Genomic DNA, 19,489 nt, shown 5'->3' on the forward strand with positions numbered 1-19,489 from the left:
TCCTTGACTGGTCCTAGCTGCATGCAAAAAGGCCTACTGAACACAACCAATGTTTGGCATTAGGTTTTGTGTAAAATATTTATTGAACAGAGAAAAGAGGCTGCAAATCAGTCAGAACTTTTTTTTTATACTCCTTACCACATTTTCACCAATGTAACAGGCCCCAGGTGCTTTAAAATGAACTATTTGCCATTACGTGCCAAAATAATTATTAAGAGATAGCCTCCAAAGCCCTGCTGAAGTGATCTGTAAAGCCTACCATGTAATGACCAACATAAATCAATATTATGTCATTGTGTTTCTCCATTAAGTTAGCAACATTTAAAAACACGTATCATTTTTCAGAAAATTCAGAGAGAACAAGTCTAAAGCAAAAAACAGCTTTTGCATATTCAAACAAGCTATATATTAAGACCTGATAATTACAATAAATTATATAATCCAAGATTCCATGCATGTCCACACAGATAATTACCCAAATCTTCATTGGCTCCCATTTTGCAGGCATACTTTGTGCTTCCTCATGCACAAGTTCTTGTTTTAAAATGCTTTTTTTGTCTTTTAGCTATTTTTATACGCCCTATTGAAATTATAATTCTGGCCAGCTGTGTACACACCACTCATTCAATCATGGTTAACATTTCTTTTTAAGATTCTACATTCTCCATCGAACCATTGGGCATCCCTTTCTGTAACCTGGACCTCCTGAACTGGGGGACAGTGTTTGCCAATAGCTCTGTTCTGGATAGTTTCAACCAAAGACGCATTCGAACTGACACTTTCTTTTCTGGCCAATAAACTTTTTTATGAGAATATCTTTAAATTGCTTGGAAAAAATAATTGTTTCCAATGCCTACTTGTCAAGCTTAGGCATCGGCAACCAGCTCCTTTGGCTGTCAAACATCATTTTCATGGTGCTTACCCCTGGATATTGCAAAATTAATTCAAGAGAATAGTGATGGCTCTGTGTTCAATCAGGAACGCAACTTTTCATAACATTCCTGAATAGAAAACAGTCCACGATACAGTAATCAATAACTGAGGAACAGTATTACTGGTCTTGTATGCTTAGGAAAACACCATTTGCCACTAAAGATTCCAGAAAATCCCCAGGCAGAACCCTAAAATACACCTGAAAATCAGTGCTCCACTTGTGACCAATTTTTACTGACCAAACATTTGCACTACGTTTCTCCTAACTGCATGCAAAAAGGCCAACTGACCACAACCAATGTTTGGCATAAGGTTTTGTGTAAAATATCTATTGAACAGAGAAAAGAGGCTGCAAATCAGTCAGAACTTTTTTTTTATATTCCTTACCACATTTTCACCAATGTAAAAGGCCCCAGGTGCTTTAAAATGAACTATTTGCCATTACATGCCAAAATAATTATTAAGAGGTAGCCTCCAAAGCCCTGCTGAAGTGATCTGTAAAGCCTACCATGTAATGACCAACATAAATCATTATTATGTCATCATATTTCTCTATTAAGTTAGCAACATTTAAAAACACGTATCATATTTCATAAAATTCAGAGAGAACAAGTCTAAAACAAAAAACAGCTTTTGCATATTCAAACAAGCTATATATTAAGACCTGATACTTACAATAAATTATATAAACAAAGATTCCATGCATGTCCACACAGATAATTAACCAAATCTTCATTGGCTCCCATTTTGCAGGCAGACTTTGTGCTTCCTCATGCACAACTTCTTGTTTTAAAATTAATATTTTGTCGTTTAGCAATTTGTATATGCTCTATTGAAATTATAATTCTGGCCAGCTATGTACACACCACTCATTCAATCATGGTTCACATTTCTTTTCGAGATTCTACATTCTCCATTGAACCATGGGGCATCCCTTTCTGTTACCTGGACCCCCTGGACTGGGGGACAGTGTTTGCCAATAGCTCTGTTCCGGATAGTTTCAACCAAAGACGCATTTGAACTGACACTTTCTTTTCTGGACAATAAACTTTTTTTATGAGAATATCTTTAAATTGCTTGTGAAATTATATTTTTTTCCAATGCCTTCTTGTCAAGCGTAGGCATCGGCAACCAGCTCCTTTGGCTGTCAAACATCATTTTCATGGTGCTTACCCCTGGATATTGGAAAATTAATTCAAGAGAATAGTGATCACTCTGTGTTCAATCAGGAACGCAACATTTCATAACATTCCTGAATAGAAAACAGTTCGCAATACAGTAATCAATAACTGAGGAACAGTATTACTGGTCTTGTATGCTTAGGAAAACACCATTTGCCACTAAAGATCCGAGAAAATCCTCAGGCAGAACCCTAAAATACACCTGAAAATCAGTGCTCCATTTGTGACCAATTTTTACTGACCAAACATTTGCACTACGTTTCTTAAAAATATTTAGCTCGAGCTCCTGAACACCCTGGTTATGTTTATTTGATCCTTGACTGGTCCTATCTGCATTCAAAAAGGCCAACTGACCACAACCAATGTTTGGCATTAGGTTTTGTGTAAAATATCTATTGAACAGAGAAAACAGGCTGCAAATCAGTCAGAACTTTTTTTTTATATTCCTTACCACATTTTCACCAATGTAAAAGGCCCCAGGTGCTTTAAAATGAACTATTTGCCATTACTTCCAAAAATAATTATTAAGAGGTAGCCTCCAAAGCCCTGCTGAAGTGATCTGTAAAGCCTACCATGTAATGACCAACATAAATCAATATTATGTCATCATATTTCTCTATTAAGTTAGCAACATTTAAAAACACGTATCATATTTCATAAAATTCAGAGAGAACAAGTCTAAAACAAAAAACAGCTTTTGCATATTCAAACAAGCTATATATTAAGACCTGATACTTAAAATAAATTATATAAACAAAGATTCCATGCATGTCCACACAGATAATTAACCAAATCTTCATTGGCTCCCATTTTGCAGGCAGACTTTGTGCTTCCTCATGCACAACTTCTTGTTTTAAAATGCTTTTTTTGTCTTTTAGCTATTTTTATACGCCCTATTGAAATTAGAATTCTGGCCAGCTGTGTACACACCACTCATTCAATCATGGTTAACATTTCTTTTCGAGATTCTACATTCTCCATCGAACCATTGGGCAACCCTTTCTGTAACCTGGACCTCCTGAACTGGGGGACAGTGTTTGCCAATAGCTCTGTTCTGGATAGTTTCAACCAAAGACGCATTCGAACTGACACTTTCTTTTCTGGCCAATAAACTTTTTTATGAGAATATCTTTAAATTGCTTGGAAAAAATAATTGTTTCCAATGCCTCCTTGTCAAGCTTAGGCATCGGCAACCAGCGCCTTTGGCTGTCAAACATCATTTTCATGGTGCTTACCCCTGGATATTGCAAAATTAATTCAAGGGAATAGTGATGGCTCTGTGTTCAATCAGGAACGCAACTTTTCATAACATTCCTGAATAGAAAACAGTCCACAATACAGTAATCAATGACTGAGGAACAGTATTACTGGTCTTGTATGCTTAGGAAAACACCATTTGCCACTAAAGATCCCAGAAAATCCCCATGCAGAACCCTAAAATACACCTGAAAAATCAGTGCTCCATTTGTGACAAATTTTTACTTACCAAACATTTGCACTACGTTTCTTACAAATATTTAGCTCGAGTACCTGAACACCCTGGTTATGTTTATTTGATCCTTGACTGGTCCTATCTGCATGCAAAAAGGCCAACTGACCACAACCAATGTTTGGCATTAGGTTTTGTGTAAAATAAATATTGAACAGAGAAAACAGGCTGCAAATCAGTCCGAACTTTTTTTTTATATGCCTTACCACATTTTCACCAATGTAACAGGCCCCAGGTGCTTTAAAATGAACTATTTGCCATTACATGCCAAAATAATTATTAAGAGGTAGCCTCCAAAGCCCTGCTGAAGTGATCTGTAAAGCCTACCATGTAATGACCAACATAAATCAATATTATGTCATCGTATTTCTCTATTAAGTTAGCAAGATTTAAAAACACGTATCATATTTCATAAAATTCAGAGAGAACAAGTCTAAAACAAAAAACAGCTTTTGCATATTCAAACAAGCTATATATTAAGACCTGATACTTACAATAAATTATATAAACAAAGATTCCATGCATGTCCACACAGATAATTAACCAAATCTTCATTGGCTCCCATTTTGCAGGCATACTTTGTGCTTGCTCATGCACTACTTCTTGTTTTAAAATTCTTTTTTTGTCTTTTAGCTATTTTATACGCCCTATTGAAATTATAATTCTGGCCAGCTATGTACACACCACTCATTCAATCATGGTTCACATTTCTTTTCGAGATTCTACATTCTCCATTGAACCATGGGGCATCCCTTTCTGTTACCTGGACCCCCTGGACTGGGGGACAGTGTTTGCCAATAGCTCTGTTCCGGATAGTTTCAACCAAAGACGCATTCGAACTGACACTTTCTTTTCTGGCCAATAAACTTTTTTATGAGAATATCTTTAAATTGCTTGGGAAAAATAATTGTTTCCAATGCCTCCTTGTCAAGTTTAGGCATCGGCAACCAGCTCCTTTGGCTGTCAAACATCATTTTCATGGTGCTTACCCCTGGATATTGCAAAATTAATTCAAGAGAATAGTGATCGCTCTGTGTTCAATCAGGAACGCAACTTTTCATAACATTCCTGAATAGAAAACAGTCCACGATACAGTAATCAATGACTGAGGAACAGTATTACTGGTCTTGTATGCTTAGGAAAACACCATTTGCCACTAAAGATCCCAGAAAATCCCCATGCAGAACCCTAAAATACACCTGAAAAATCAGTGCTCCATTTGTGACAAATTTTTACTTAACAAACATTTGCACTACGTTTCTTACAAATATTTAGCTCGAGCTCCTGAACACCCTGGTTATGTTTATTTGATCCTTGACTGGTCCTATCTGCATGCAAAAAGGCCAACTGACCACAACCAATGTTTGGCATTAGGTTTTGTGTAAAATATCTATTGAACAGAGAAAAGAGGCTGCAAATCAGTCAGAACTTTTTTTTTATATTCCTTACCACATTTTCCCCAATGTAACAGGCCCTAGGTGCTTTAAAATGAACTATTTGCCATTACATGCCAAAATAATTATTAAGAGGTAGCCTCCAAAGCCCTGCTGAAGTGATGTGTAAAGCCTACCATGTAATGACCAACATAAATCAATATTATGTCATCGTATTTCTCTATTAAGTTAGCAAGATTTAAAAACACGCATCATATTTCATAAAATTCAGAGAGAACAAGTCTAAAACAAAAAACAGCTTTTGCATATTCAAACAAGCTATATATTAATACCTGATAATTACAATAAATTATATAAACAAAGATTCCATGCATGTCCACACAGATAATTAACCAAATCTTCATTGGCTCCCATTTTGCAGGCATACTTTGTGCTTGCTCATGCACTACTTCTTGTTTTAAAATTCTTTTTTTGTCTTTTAGCTATTTTATACGCCCTATTGAAATTATAATTCTGGCCAGCTATGTACACACCACTCATTCAATCATGGTTCACATTTCTTTTCGAGATTCTACATTCTCCATTGAACCATGGGGCATCCCTTTCTGTTACCTGGACCCCCTGGACTGGGGGACAGTGTTTGCCAATAGCTCTGTTCCGGATAGTTTCAACCAAAGACGCATTCGAACTGACACTTTCTTTTCTGGCCAATAAACTTTTTTATGAGAATATCTTTAAATTGCTTGGAAAAAATAATTGTTTCCAATGCCTCCTTGTCAAGTTTAGGCATCGGCAACCAGCTCCTTTGGCTGTCAAACATCATTTTCATGGTGCTTACCCCTGGATATTGCAAAATTAATTCAAGAGAATAGTGATGGCTCTGTGTTCAATCAGGAACGCAACTTTTCATAACATTCCTGAATAGAAAACAGTCCACGATACAGTAATCAATAACTGAGGAACAGTATTACTGGTCTTATATGCTTCGGAAAACACCATATGCCACTAAAGATCCCAGAAAATCCCCAGGCAGAACCCTAAAATACACCTGAAAATCAGTGCTCCACTTGTGACCAATTTTTACTGACCAAACATTTGCACTACGTTTCTTAAAAATATTTAGCTCGTGCTCCTGAACACCCTGGTTATGTTTATTTGATCCTTGACTGGTCCTATCTGCATGCAAAAAGGCCAACTGACCACAACCAATGTTTGGCATTAGGTTTTGTGTAAAATATCTATTGAACAGAGAAAACAGGCTGCAAATCAGTCCGAACTTTTTTTTATATTCCTTACCACATTCTCACCAATGTAAAAGGCCCCAGGTGCTTTAAAATGAACTATTTGCCATTACATGCCAAAATAATTATTAAGAGGTAGCCTCCAAAGCCCTGCTGAAGTGATCTGTAAGGCCTACCATGTAATGACCAACATAAATCAATATTATGTCATCGTATTTCTCTATTAAGTTAGCAACATTTAAAAACACGTATCATTTTTCAGAAAATTCAGAGAGAACAAGTCTAAAACAAAACACAGCTTTTGCATATTCAAACAAGTTCTATATTAATACCTGATAATTACAATAAATTATATAAACAAAGATTCCATGCATGCCCACACAGATAATTAACCAAATCTTCATTGGCTCCCATTTTGCAGGCATACTTTGTGCTTCCTCATGCACAACTTCTTGTTTTAAAATGCTTTTTTTGTCCTTTAGCTATTTTTATACGCCCTGTTGAAATTAGAATTCTGGCCAGCTGTGTACACACCACTCATTCAATCATGGTTCACATTTCTTTTCAAGATTCTACATTCTCCATCGAACCATTGGGCATCCCTTTCTGTAACCTGGACCTCCTGATCTGGGGGACAGTGTTTGCCAATAGCTCTGTTCTGGATAGTTTCAACCAAAGATGCATTCGAACTGACACTTTCTTTTCTGGCCAATAAACTTTTTTATGAGAATATCTTTAAATTGCTTGTGAAATAATAATTGTTTCAAATGCCTCCTTGTCAAGCTTAGGCATCAGCAACCAGCTCCTTTGGCTGTCAAACATCATTTTCATGGTGCTTACCCCTGGCTATTGGAAAATTAATTCAAGAGAATAGTGATCGCTCCGTGTTCAATCAGGAACGCAACTTTTCATAACATTCCTGAATAGAAAACAGTCCACAATACAGTAATCAATGACTGAGGAACAGTATTACTGGTCTTGTATGCTTAGGAAAACACCATTTGCCACTAAAGATCCCAGAAAATCCCCATGCAGAACCCTAAAATACACCTGAAAAATCAGTGCTCCATTTGTGACAAATTTTTACTTACCAAACATTTGCACTACGTTTCTTACAAATATTTAGCTCGAGCTCCTGAACACCCTGGTTATGTTTATTTGATCCTTGACTGGTCCTATCTGCATGCAAAAAGGCCAACTGACCACAACCAATGTTTGGCATTAGGTTTTGTGTAAAATATCTATTGAACAGAGAAAAGAGGCTGCAAATCAGTCAGAACTTTTTTTTTATATTCCTTACCACATATTCCCCAATGTAACAGGCCCTAGGTGCTTTAAAATGAACTATTTGCCATTACATGCCAAAATAATTATTAAGAGATAGCCTCCAAAGCCCTGCTGAAGTGATCTGTAAAGCCTACCATGTAATGACCAACATAAATCAATATTATGTCATTGTGTTTCTCCATTAAGTCAGCAACATTTAAAAACACGTATCATTTTTCAGAAAATTCAGAGAGAACAAGTCTAAAACAAAACACAGCTTTTGCATATTCAAACAAGTTATATATTAATACCTGATAATTACAATAAATTATATAAACAAAGATTCCATGCATGTCCACACAGATAATTAACCAAATCTTCATTGGCTCCCATTTTCCAGGCATAGTTTGTGCTTCCTCATGCACAACTTCTTGTTTTAAAATGCTTTTTTTGTCTTTTAGCTATTTTTATACGCCCTGTTGAAATTAGAATTCTGGCCAGCTGTGTACACACCACTCATTCAATCATGGTTAACATTTCTTTTCGAGATTCTACATTCTCCATCGAACCATTGGGCATCCCTTTCTGTAACCTGGACCTCCTGATCTGGGGGACAGTGTTCCTGATCTGGGGGACAGTGTTTGCCAATAGCACTGTTCTGGATAGTTTCAACCAAAGACGCATTCGAACTGACACTTTCTTTTCTGGCCAATAAACTTTTTTATGAGAATATCTTTAAATTGCTTGGAAAAAATATTTTTTTCCAATGCCTCCTTGTCAAGCTTAGGCATCGCCAACCAGCTCCTTTGGCTGTCAAACATCATTTTCATGGTGCTTACCCCTGGATATTGCAAAATTAATTCAAGAGAATAGTGATCGCTCCGTGTTCAATCAGGAACGCAACTTTTCATAACATTCCTGAATAGAAAACAGTCCACGATACAGTAATCATTAACTGAGGAACAGTATTACTGGTCTTGTATGCTTAGGAAAACACCATTTGCCACTAAAGATCCCAGAAAATCCCCAGGCAGAACCCTAAAATACACCTGAAAATCAGTGCTCCACCTGTGACCAATTTTTACTGACCAAACATTTGCACTACGTTTCTTAAAAATATTTAGCTCGAGCTCCTGAACACCCTGGTTATGTTTATTTGATCCTTGACTGGTCCTATCTGCATGCAAAAAGGCCAACTGACCACAACCAATGTTTGGCATTAGGTTTTGTGTAAAATATCTATTGAACAGAGAAAACAGGCTGCAAATCAGTCCAAACTTTTTTTTTATATTCCTTACCACATTTTCACCAATGTAAAAGGCCCCAGGTGCTTTAAAATGAACTATTTGCCATTACATGCCAAAATAATTATTAAGAGGTAGCCTCCAAAGCCCTGCTGAAGTGATCTGTAAGGCCTACCATGTAATGACCAACATAAATCAATATTATGTCATCGTATTTCTCTATTAAGTTAGCAACATTTAAAAACACGTATCATTTTTCAGAAAATTCAGAGAGAACAAGTCTAAAACAAAACACAGCTTTTGCATATTCAAACAAGTTATATATTAATACCTGATAATTACAATAAATTATATAGACAAAGATTCCATGCATGTCCACACAGATAATTAACCAAATCTTCATTGGCTCCCATTTTGCAGGCATACTTTGTGCTTCCTCATGCACAACTTCTTGTTTTAAAATGCTTTTTTTGTCCTTTAGCTATTTTTATACGCCCTGTTGAAATTAGAATTCTGGCCAGCTGTGTACACACCACTCATACAATCATGGTTCACATTTCTTTTCAAGATTCTACATTCTCCATCGAACCATTGGGCATCCCTTTCTGTAACCTGGACCTCCTGATCTGGGGGACAGTGTTTGCCAATAGCTCTGTTCTGGATAGTTTCAACCAAAGATGCATTCGAACTGACACTTTCTTTTCTGGCCAATAAACTTTTTTATGAGAATATCTTTAAATTGCTTGTGAAATAATAATTGTTTCAAATGCCTCCTTGTCAAGCTTAGGCATCAGCAACCAGCTCCTTTGGCTGTCAAACATCATTTTCATGGTGCTTACCCCTGGCTATTGGAAAATTAATTCAAGAGAATAGTGATCGCTCCGTGTTCAATCAGGAACGCAACTTTTCATAACATTCCTGAATAGAAAACAGTCCACAATACAGTAATCAATGACTGAGGAACAGTATTACTGGTCTTGTATGCTTAGGAAAACACCATTTGCCACTAAAGATCCCAGAAAATCCCCATGCAGAACCCTAAAATACACCTGAAAAATCAGTGCTCCATTTGTGACAAATTTTTACTTACCAAACATTTGCACTACGTTTCTTACAAATATTTAGCTCGAGTACCTGAACACCCTGGTTATGTTTATTTGATCCTTGACTGGTCCTATCTGCATGCAAAAAGGCCAACTGACCACAACCAATGTTTGGCATTAGGTTTTGTGTAAATATCTATTGAACAGAGAAAAGAGGCTGCAAAACATCAGAACTTTTTTTATATATTCCTTACCACATATTCACCAATGTAACAGGCCCCAGGTGCTTTAAAATGAACTATCTGCCATTACATGCCAAAATAATTATTAAGAGGTAGCCTCCAAAGCCCTGCTGAAGTGATCTGTAAAGCCTACCATGTAATGACCAACATAAATCAATATTATGTCATCGTATTTCTCCATTAAGTTAGCGACATTTAAAAACACGTATCATACTTCATAAAATTCAGAGAGAACAAGTCTAAAACAAAAAAACAGCTTTTGCATATTCAAACAAGCTATATATTAATACCTGATAATTACAATAAATTATATAAACAAAGATTCCATGCATGTCCACACAGATAATTAACCAAATCTTCATTGGCTCCCATTTTGCAGGCATACTTTGTGCTTCCTCATGCACAACTTCTTGTTTTAAAATTCTTTTTTGTCTTTTAGCTATTTTTATACGCCCTATTGAAATTATAATTCTGGCCAGCTGTGTACACACCACTCATTCAATCATGGTTAACATTTCTTTTCGAGATTCTACATTCTCCATCGAACCATTGGGCATCCCTTTCTGTAACCTGGACCTCCTGAACTGGGGGACAGTGTTTGCCAATAGCTCTATTCTGGATAGTTTCAACCAAAGACGCATTCGAACTGACACTTTCTTTTCTGGCCAATAAACTTTTTTATGAGAATATCTTTAAATTGCTTGTGAAATAATAATTTTTTCCAATGCCTCCTTGTCAAGCTTAGGCATCGCCAACCAGCTCCTTTGACTGTCAAACATCATTTTCATGGTGCTTACCCCTGGCTATTGGAAAATTAATTCAAGAGAATAGTGATGGCTCCGTGTTCAATCAGGAACGTAACTTTTCATAACATTCCTGAATAGAAAACAGTCGACGATACAGTAATCAATGACTGAGGAACAGTATTACTGGTCTTATATGCTTAGAAAAACACCATATGCCACTAAAGATCCCAGAAAATCCCCAGGCAGAACCCTAAAATACTCCTGAAAATCAGTGCTCCCTTTGTGACAAATTTTTACTGATCAAACATTTGCACTACGTTTCTTACAAATATTTAGCTCGAGCTCCTGAACACCCTGGTTATGTTTATTTCATCCTTGACTGGTCCTAGCTGCATGCAAAAAGGCCTACTGAACACAACCAATGTTTGGCATTAGGTTTTGTGTAAAATATTTATTGAACAGAGAAAAGAGGCTGCAAATCAGTCAGAACTTTTTTTTTATACTCCTTACCACATTTTCACCAATGTAACAGGCCCCAGGTGCTTTAAAATGAACTATTTGCCATTACGTGCCAAAATAATTATTAAGAGATAGCCTCCAAAGCCCTGCTGAAGTGATCTGTAAAGCCTACCATGTAATGACCAACATAAATCAATATTATGTCATTGTGTTTCTCCATTAAGTTAGCAACATTTAAAAACACGTATCATTTTTCAGAAAATTCAGAGAGAACAAGTCTAAAGCAAAAAACAGCTTTTGCATATTCAAACAAGCTATATATTAAGACCTGATAATTACAATAAATTATATAATCCAAGATTCCATGCATGTCCACACAGATAATTACCCAAATCTTCATTGGCTCCCATTTTGCAGGCATACTTTGTGCTTCCTCATGCACAAGTTCTTGTTTTAAAATGCTTTTTTTGTCTTTTAGCTATTTTTATACGCCCTATTGAAATTATAATTCTGGCCAGCTGTGTACACACCACTCATTCAATCATGGTTAACATTTCTTTTTAAGATTCTACATTCTCCATCGAACCATTGGGCATCCATTTCTGTAACCTGGACCTCCTGAACTGGGGGACAGTGTTTGCCAATAGCTCTGTTCTGGATAGTTTCAACCAAAGACGCATTCGAACTGACACTTTCTTTTCTGGCCAATAAACTTTTTTATGAGAATATCTTTAAATTGCTTGGAAAAAATAATTGTTTCCAATGCCTACTTGTCAAGCTTAGGCATCGGCAACCAGCTCCTTTGGCTGTCAAACATCATTTTCATGGTGCTTACCCCTGGATATTGCAAAATTAATTCAAGAGAATAGTGATGGCTCTGTGTTCAATCAGGAACGCAACTTTTCATAACATTCCTGAATAGAAAACAGTCCACGATACAGTAATCAATAACTGAGGAACAGTATTACTGGTCTTGTATGCTTAGGAAAACACCATTTGCCACTAAAGATTCCAGAAAATCCCCAGGCAGAACCCTAAAATACACCTGAAAATCAGTGCTCCACTTGTGACCAATTTTTACTGACCAAACATTTGCACTACGTTTCTCCTAACTGCATGCAAAAAGGCCAACTGACCACAACCAATGTTTGGCATAAGGTTTTGTGTAAAATATCTATTGAACAGAGAAAAGAGGCTGCAAATCAGTCAGAACTTTTTTTTTATATTCCTTACCACATTTTCACCAATGTAAAAGGCCCCAGGTGCTTTAAAATGAACTATTTGCCATTACATGCCAAAATAATTATTAAGAGGTAGCCTCCAAAGCCCTGCTGAAGTGATCTGTAAAGCCTACCATGTAATGACCAACATAAATCATTATTATGTCATCATATTTCTCTATTAAGTTAGCAACATTTAAAAACACGTATCATATTTCATAAAATTCAGAGAGAACAAGTCTAAAACAAAAAACAGCTTTTGCATATTCAAACAAGCTATATATTAAGACCTGATACTTACAATAAATTATATAAACAAAGATTCCATGCATGTCCACACAGATAATTAACCAAATCTTCATTGGCTCCCATTTTGCAGGCAGACTTTGTGCTTCCTCATGCACAACTTCTTTTTTTAAAATTAATATTTTGTCGTTTAGCAATTTGTATATGCTCTATTGAAATTATAATTCTGGCCAGCTATGTACACACCACTCATTCAATCATGGTTCACATTTCTTTTCGAGATTCTACATTCTCCATTGAACCATGGGGCATCCCTTTCTGTTACCTGGACCCCCTGGACTGGGGGACAGTGTTTGCCAATAGCTCTGTTCCGGATAGTTTCAACCAAAGACGCATTTGAACTGACACTTTCTTTTCTGGACAATAAACTTTTTTTATGAGAATATCTTTAAATTGCTTGTGAAATTATATTTTTTTCCAATGCCTTCTTGTCAAGCGTAGGCATCGGCAACCAGCTCCTTTGGCTGTCAAACATCATTTTCATGGTGCTTACCCCTGGATATTGGAAAATTAATTCAAGAGAATAGTGATCACTCTGTGTTCAATCAGGAACGCAACATTTCATAACATTCCTGAATAGAAAACAGTTCGCAATACAGTAATCAATAACTGAGGAACAGTATTACTGGTCTTGTATGCTTAGGAAAACACCATTTGCCACTAAAGATCCGAGAAAATCCCCAGGCAGAACCCTAAAATACACCTGAAAATCAGTGCTCCATTTGTGACCAATTTTTACTGACCAAACATTTGCACTACGTTTCTTAAAAATATTTAGCTCGAGCTCCTGAACACCCTGGTTATGTTTATTTGATCCTTGACTGGTCCTATCTGCATTCAAAAAGGCCAACTGACCACAACCAATGTTTGGCATTAGGTTTTGTGTAAAATATCTATTGAACAGAGAAAACAGGCTGCAAATCAGTCAGAACTTTTTTTTTATATTCCTTACCACATTTTCACCAATGTAAAAGGCCCCAGGTGCTTTAAAATGAACTATTTGCCATTACTTCCAAAAATAATTATTAAGAGGTAGCCTCCAAAGCCCTGCTGAAGTGATCTGTAAAGCCTACCATGTAATGACCAACATAAATCAATATTATGTCATCATATTTCTCTATTAAGTTAGCAACATTTAAAAACACGTATCATATTTCATAAAATTCAGAGAGAACAAGTCTAAAACAAAAAACAGCTTTTGCATATTCAAACAAGCTATATATTAAGACCTGATACTTAAAATAAATTATATAAACAAAGATTCCATGCATGTCCACACAGATAATTAACCAAATCTTCATTGGCTCCCATTTTGCAGGCAGACTTTGTGCTTCCTCATGCACAACTTCTTGTTTTAAAATGCTTTTTTTGTCTTTTAGCTATTTTTATACGCCCTATTGAAATTAGAATTCTGGCCAGCTGTGTACACACCACTCATTCAATCATGGTTAACATTTCTTTTCGAGATTCTACATTCTCCATCGAACCATTGGGCAACCCTTTCTGTAACCTGGACCTCCTGAACTGGGGGACAGTGTTTGCCAATAGCTCTGTTCTGGATAGTTTCAACCAAAGACGCATTCGAACTGACACTTTCTTTTCTGGCCAATAAACTTTTTTATGAGAATATCTTTAAATTGCTTGGAAAAAATAATTGTTTCCAATGCCTCCTTGTCAAGCTTAGGCATCGGCAACCAGCGCCTTTGGCTGTCAAACATCATTTTCATGGTGCTTACCCCTGGATATTGCAAAATTAATTCAAGGGAATAGTGATGGCTCTGTGTTCAATCAGGAACGCAACTTTTCATAACATTCCTGAATAGAAAACAGTCCACAATACAGTAATCAATGACTGAGGAACAGTATTACTGGTCTTGTATGCTTAGGAAAACACCATTTGCCACTAAAGATCCCAGAAAATCCCCATGCAGAACCCTAAAATACACCTGAAAAATCAGTGCTCCATTTGTGACAAATTTTTACTTACCAAACATTTGCACTACGTTTCTTACAAATATTTAGCTCGAGTACCTGAACACCCTGGTTATGTTTATTTGATCCTTGACTGGTCCTATCTGCATGCAAAAAGGCCAACTGACCACAACCAATGTTTGGCATTAGGTTTTGTGTAAAATATCTATTGAACAGAGAAAAGAGGCTGCAAATCAGTCAGAACTTTTTTTTTATATTCCTTACCACATTTTCCCCAATGTAACAGGCCCTAGGTGCTTTAAAATGAACTATTTGCCATTACATGCCAAAATAATTATTAAGAGATAGCCTCCAAAGCCCTGCTGAAGTGATGTGTAAAGCCTACCATGTAATGACCAACATAAATCAATATTATGTCTTGTGTTTCTCCATTAAGTTAGCAACATTTAAAAACACGTATCATTTTTCAGAAAATTCAGAGAGAACAAGTCTAAAACAAAACACAGCTTTTGCATATTCAAACAAGTTATATATTAATACCTGATAATTACAATAAATTATATAAACAAAGATTCCATGCATGTCCACACAGATAATTAACCAAATCTTCATTGGCTCCCATTTTCCAGGCATAGTTTGTGCTTCCTCATGCACAACTTCTTGTTTTAAAATGCTTTTTTTGTCTTTTAGCTATTTTTATACGCCCTGTTGAAATTAGAATTCTGGCCAGCTGTGTACACACCACTCATTCAATCATGGTTAACATTTATTTTTAAGATTCTACATTCTCCATCGAACCATTGGGCATCCCTTTCTGTAACCTGGACCTCTTGAACTGGGGGACAGTGTTTGCCAATAGCTCTGTTCTGGATAGTTTCAACCAAAGACGCATTCGAACTGACACTTTCTTTTCTGGCCAATAAACTTTTTTATGAGAATATCTTTAAATTGCTTGGAAAAAATAATTGTTTCCAATGCCTCCTTGTCAAGCTTAGGCATCGGCAACCAGCTCCTTTGGCTGTCAAACATCATTTTCATGGTGCTTACCCCTGGATATTGCAAAATTAATTCAAGAGAATAGTGATGGCTCTGTGTTCAATCAGGAACGCAACTTTTCATAACATTCCTGAATAGAAAACAGTCCACGATACAGTAATCAATAACTGAGGAACAGTATTACTGGTCTTGTATGCTTAGGAAAACACCATTTGCCACTAAAGATCCCAGAAAATCCCCAGGCAGAACCCTAAAATACACCTGAAAATCAGTGCTCCACTTGTGACCAATTTTTACTGACCAAACATTTGCACTACGTTTCTTAAAAATATTTAGCTCGAGCTCCTGAACACCCTGGTTATGTTTATTTGATCCTTGACTGGTCCTATCTGCATGCAAAAAGGCCAACTGACCACAACCAATGTTTGGCATTAGGTTTTGTGTAAAATATCTATTGAACAGAGAAAAGAGGCTGCAAATCAGTCAGAACTTTTTTTTTATATTCCTTACCACATTTTCACCAATGTAAAAGGCCCCAGGTGCTTTAAAATGAACTATTTGCCATTACATGCCAAAATAATTATTAAGAGGTAGCCTCCAAAGCCCTGCTGAAGTGATCTGTAAAGCCTACCATGTAATGACCAACATAAATCAATATTATGTCATCATATTTCTCTATTAAGTTAGCAACATTTAAAAACACGTATCATATTTCATAAAATTCAGAGAGAACAAGTCTAAAACAAAAAATAGCTTTTGCATATTCAAACAAGCTATATATTAAGACCTGATACTTAAAATAAATTATATAAACAAAGATTCCATGCATGTCCACACAGATAATTAACCAAATCTTCATTGGCTCCCATTTTGCAGGCAGACTTTGTGCTTCCTCATGCACAACTTCTTGTTTTAAAATGCTTTTTTTGTCTTTTAGCTATTTTTATACGCCCTGTTGAAATTAGAATTCTGGCCAGCTGTGTACACACCACTCATTCAATAATGGTTAACATTTCTTTTTAAGATTCTACATTCTCCATCGAACCATTGGGCATCCCTTTCTGTAACCTGGACCTCCTGAACTGGTCTTGTATGCTTAGGAAAACACCATTTGCCACTAATGATCCCAGAAAATCCCCAGGCAGAACCCTAAAATACACCTGCAAATCAGTGCTCCACTTGTGACCAGTTTTTACTGACCAAATATTTGCACTACGTTTCTTAAAAATATTTAGCTCAAGCTCCTGAACACCCTGGTTATGTTTATTTGATCCTTGACTGGTCCTATCTGCATGCAAAAAAGCCAACTGACCACAACCAATGTTTGGCATTAGGTTTTGTGTAAAATATCTATTGAACAGAGAAAAGAGGCTGCAAATCAGTCAGAACTTTTTTTTATATTCCTTACCACATTTTCACCAATGTAAAAGGCCCCAGGTGCTTTAAAATGAACTATTTGCCATTACATGCCAAAATAATTATTAAGAGGTAGCCTCCAAAGCCCTGCTGAAGTGATCTGTAAAGCCTACCATGTAATGACCAACATAAATCAATATTATGTCATCATATTTCTCTATTAAGTTAGCAACATTTAAAAACACGTATCATATTTCATAAAATTCAGAGAGAACAAGTCTAAAACAAAAAACAGCTTTTGCATATTCAAATAAGCTATATATTAAGACCTGATAATTACAATAAATTATATAATCAAAGATTCCATGCATGTCCACACAGAAAATTAACCAAATCTTCATTGGCTCCAATTTTGCAGGCATACTTTGTGCTTCCTCATGCACAACTTCTTGTTTTAAAATTCTTTTTTTGTCTTTTAGCAATTTTTATATGCCCTATTGAAATTAGAATTCTGGCCAGCTGTGTACACACCACTCATTCAATCATGGTTCACATTTCTTTTCAATATTCTACATTCTCCATCGAACCATTGGGCATCCCTTTCTGTAACCTGGACCTCCTGAATTGCGGGACAGTGTTTGCCAATAGCTCTGTTCCGGATAGTTTCAACGAAAGACGCATTTGAACTGACACTTTCTTTTCTGGACAATAAACTTTTTTATGAGAATATCTTTAAATTGCTTGTGAAATTATATTTTTTTTTTCCAATGCCTTCGTGTCAAGCGTAGGCATCGGCAACCAGCTCCTTTGGCTGTCAAACATCATTTTCATGGTGCTTACCCCTGGATATTGGAAAATTAATTCAAGAGAAGAGTGATCACTGTGTGTTCAATCAGGAACAGTTCCCAATACAGTAATCAACAAGTCTAAAACAAAAAACATCTTTTGCATATTCAAACAAGCTATATATTAAGACCTGATACTTACAATAAATTATATAATCAAAGATTCCATGCATGTCCACACAGAAAATGAACCAAATCTTCATTGGCTCCCATTTTGCAGGCATACTTTGTGCTTCCTCATTCTTGTTTTAAAATGATTTTTTTTGTCTTTTAGCAATTTGTATATGCTCTATTGAAATTATAATTCTGGCCAGCTATGTACACACCACTCATTCAATCATGGTTCACATTTCTTTTCGAGATTCTACATTCTCCATTGAACCATGGGGCATCCCTTTCTGTTACCTGGACCCCCTGGACTGGGGGACAGTGTTTGCCAATAGCTTTGTTCCGGATAGTTTTATGAGCTCCTGAACACCCTGGTTATGTTTATTTGACCCTTGACTGGTCCTATCTGCATTCAAAAAGGCCAACTGACCACAACCAATGTTTGGCATTAGGTTTTGTGTAAAATAAATATTGAACAGAGAAAACAGGCTGCAAATCAGTCCGAACTTTTTTTTTATATGCCTTACCACATTTTCACCAATGTAACAGGCCCCAGGTGCTTTAAAATGAACTATTTGCCATTACATGCCAAAATAATTATTAAGAGGTAGCCTCCAAAGCCCTGCTGAAGTGATCTGTAAAGCCTACCATGTAATGACCAACATAAATCAATATTATGTCATCGTATTTCTCTATTAAGTTAGCAAGATTTAAAAACACGTATCATATTTCATAAAATTCAGAGAGAACAAGTCTAAAACAAAAAACAGCTTTTGCATATTCAAACAAGCTATATATTAAGACCTGATACTTACAATAAATTATATAAACAAAGATTCCATGCATGTCCACACAGATAATTAACCAAATCTTCATTGGCTCCCATTTTGCAGGCATACTTTGTGCTTGCTCATGCACTACTTCTTGTTTTAAAATTCTTTTTTTGTCTTTTAGCTATTTTATACGCCCTATTGAAATTATAATTCTGGCCAGCTATGTACACACCACTCATTCAATCATGGTTCACATTTCTTTTCGAGATTCTACATTCTCCATTGAACCATGGGGCATCCCTTTCTGTTACCTGGACCCCCTGGACTGGGGGACAGTGTTTGCCAATAGCTCTGTTCCGGATAGTTTCAACCAAAGACGCATTCGAACTGACACTTTCTTTTCTGGCCAATAAACTTTTTTATGAGAATATCTTTAAATTGCTTGGGAAAAATAATTGTTTCCAATGCCTCCTTGTCAAGTTTAGGCATCGGCAACCAGCTCCTTTGGCTGTCAAACATCATTTTCATGGTGCTTACCCCTGGATATTGCAAAATTAATTCAAGAGAATAGTGATCGCTCTGTGTTCAATCAGGAACGCAACTTTTCATAACATTCCTGAATAGAAAACAGTCCACGATACAGTAATCAATGACTGAGGAACAGTATTACTGGTCTTGTATGCTTAGGAAAACACCATTTGCCACTAAAGATCCC

Source organism: Ambystoma mexicanum, chromosome 2q, assembly GCF_040938575.1.
Source record: "Ambystoma mexicanum isolate Mex_15411 chromosome 2q, UKY_AmexF1_1, whole genome shotgun sequence".
NCBI lineage: Eukaryota > Metazoa > Chordata > Amphibia > Caudata > Ambystomatidae > Ambystoma > Ambystoma mexicanum.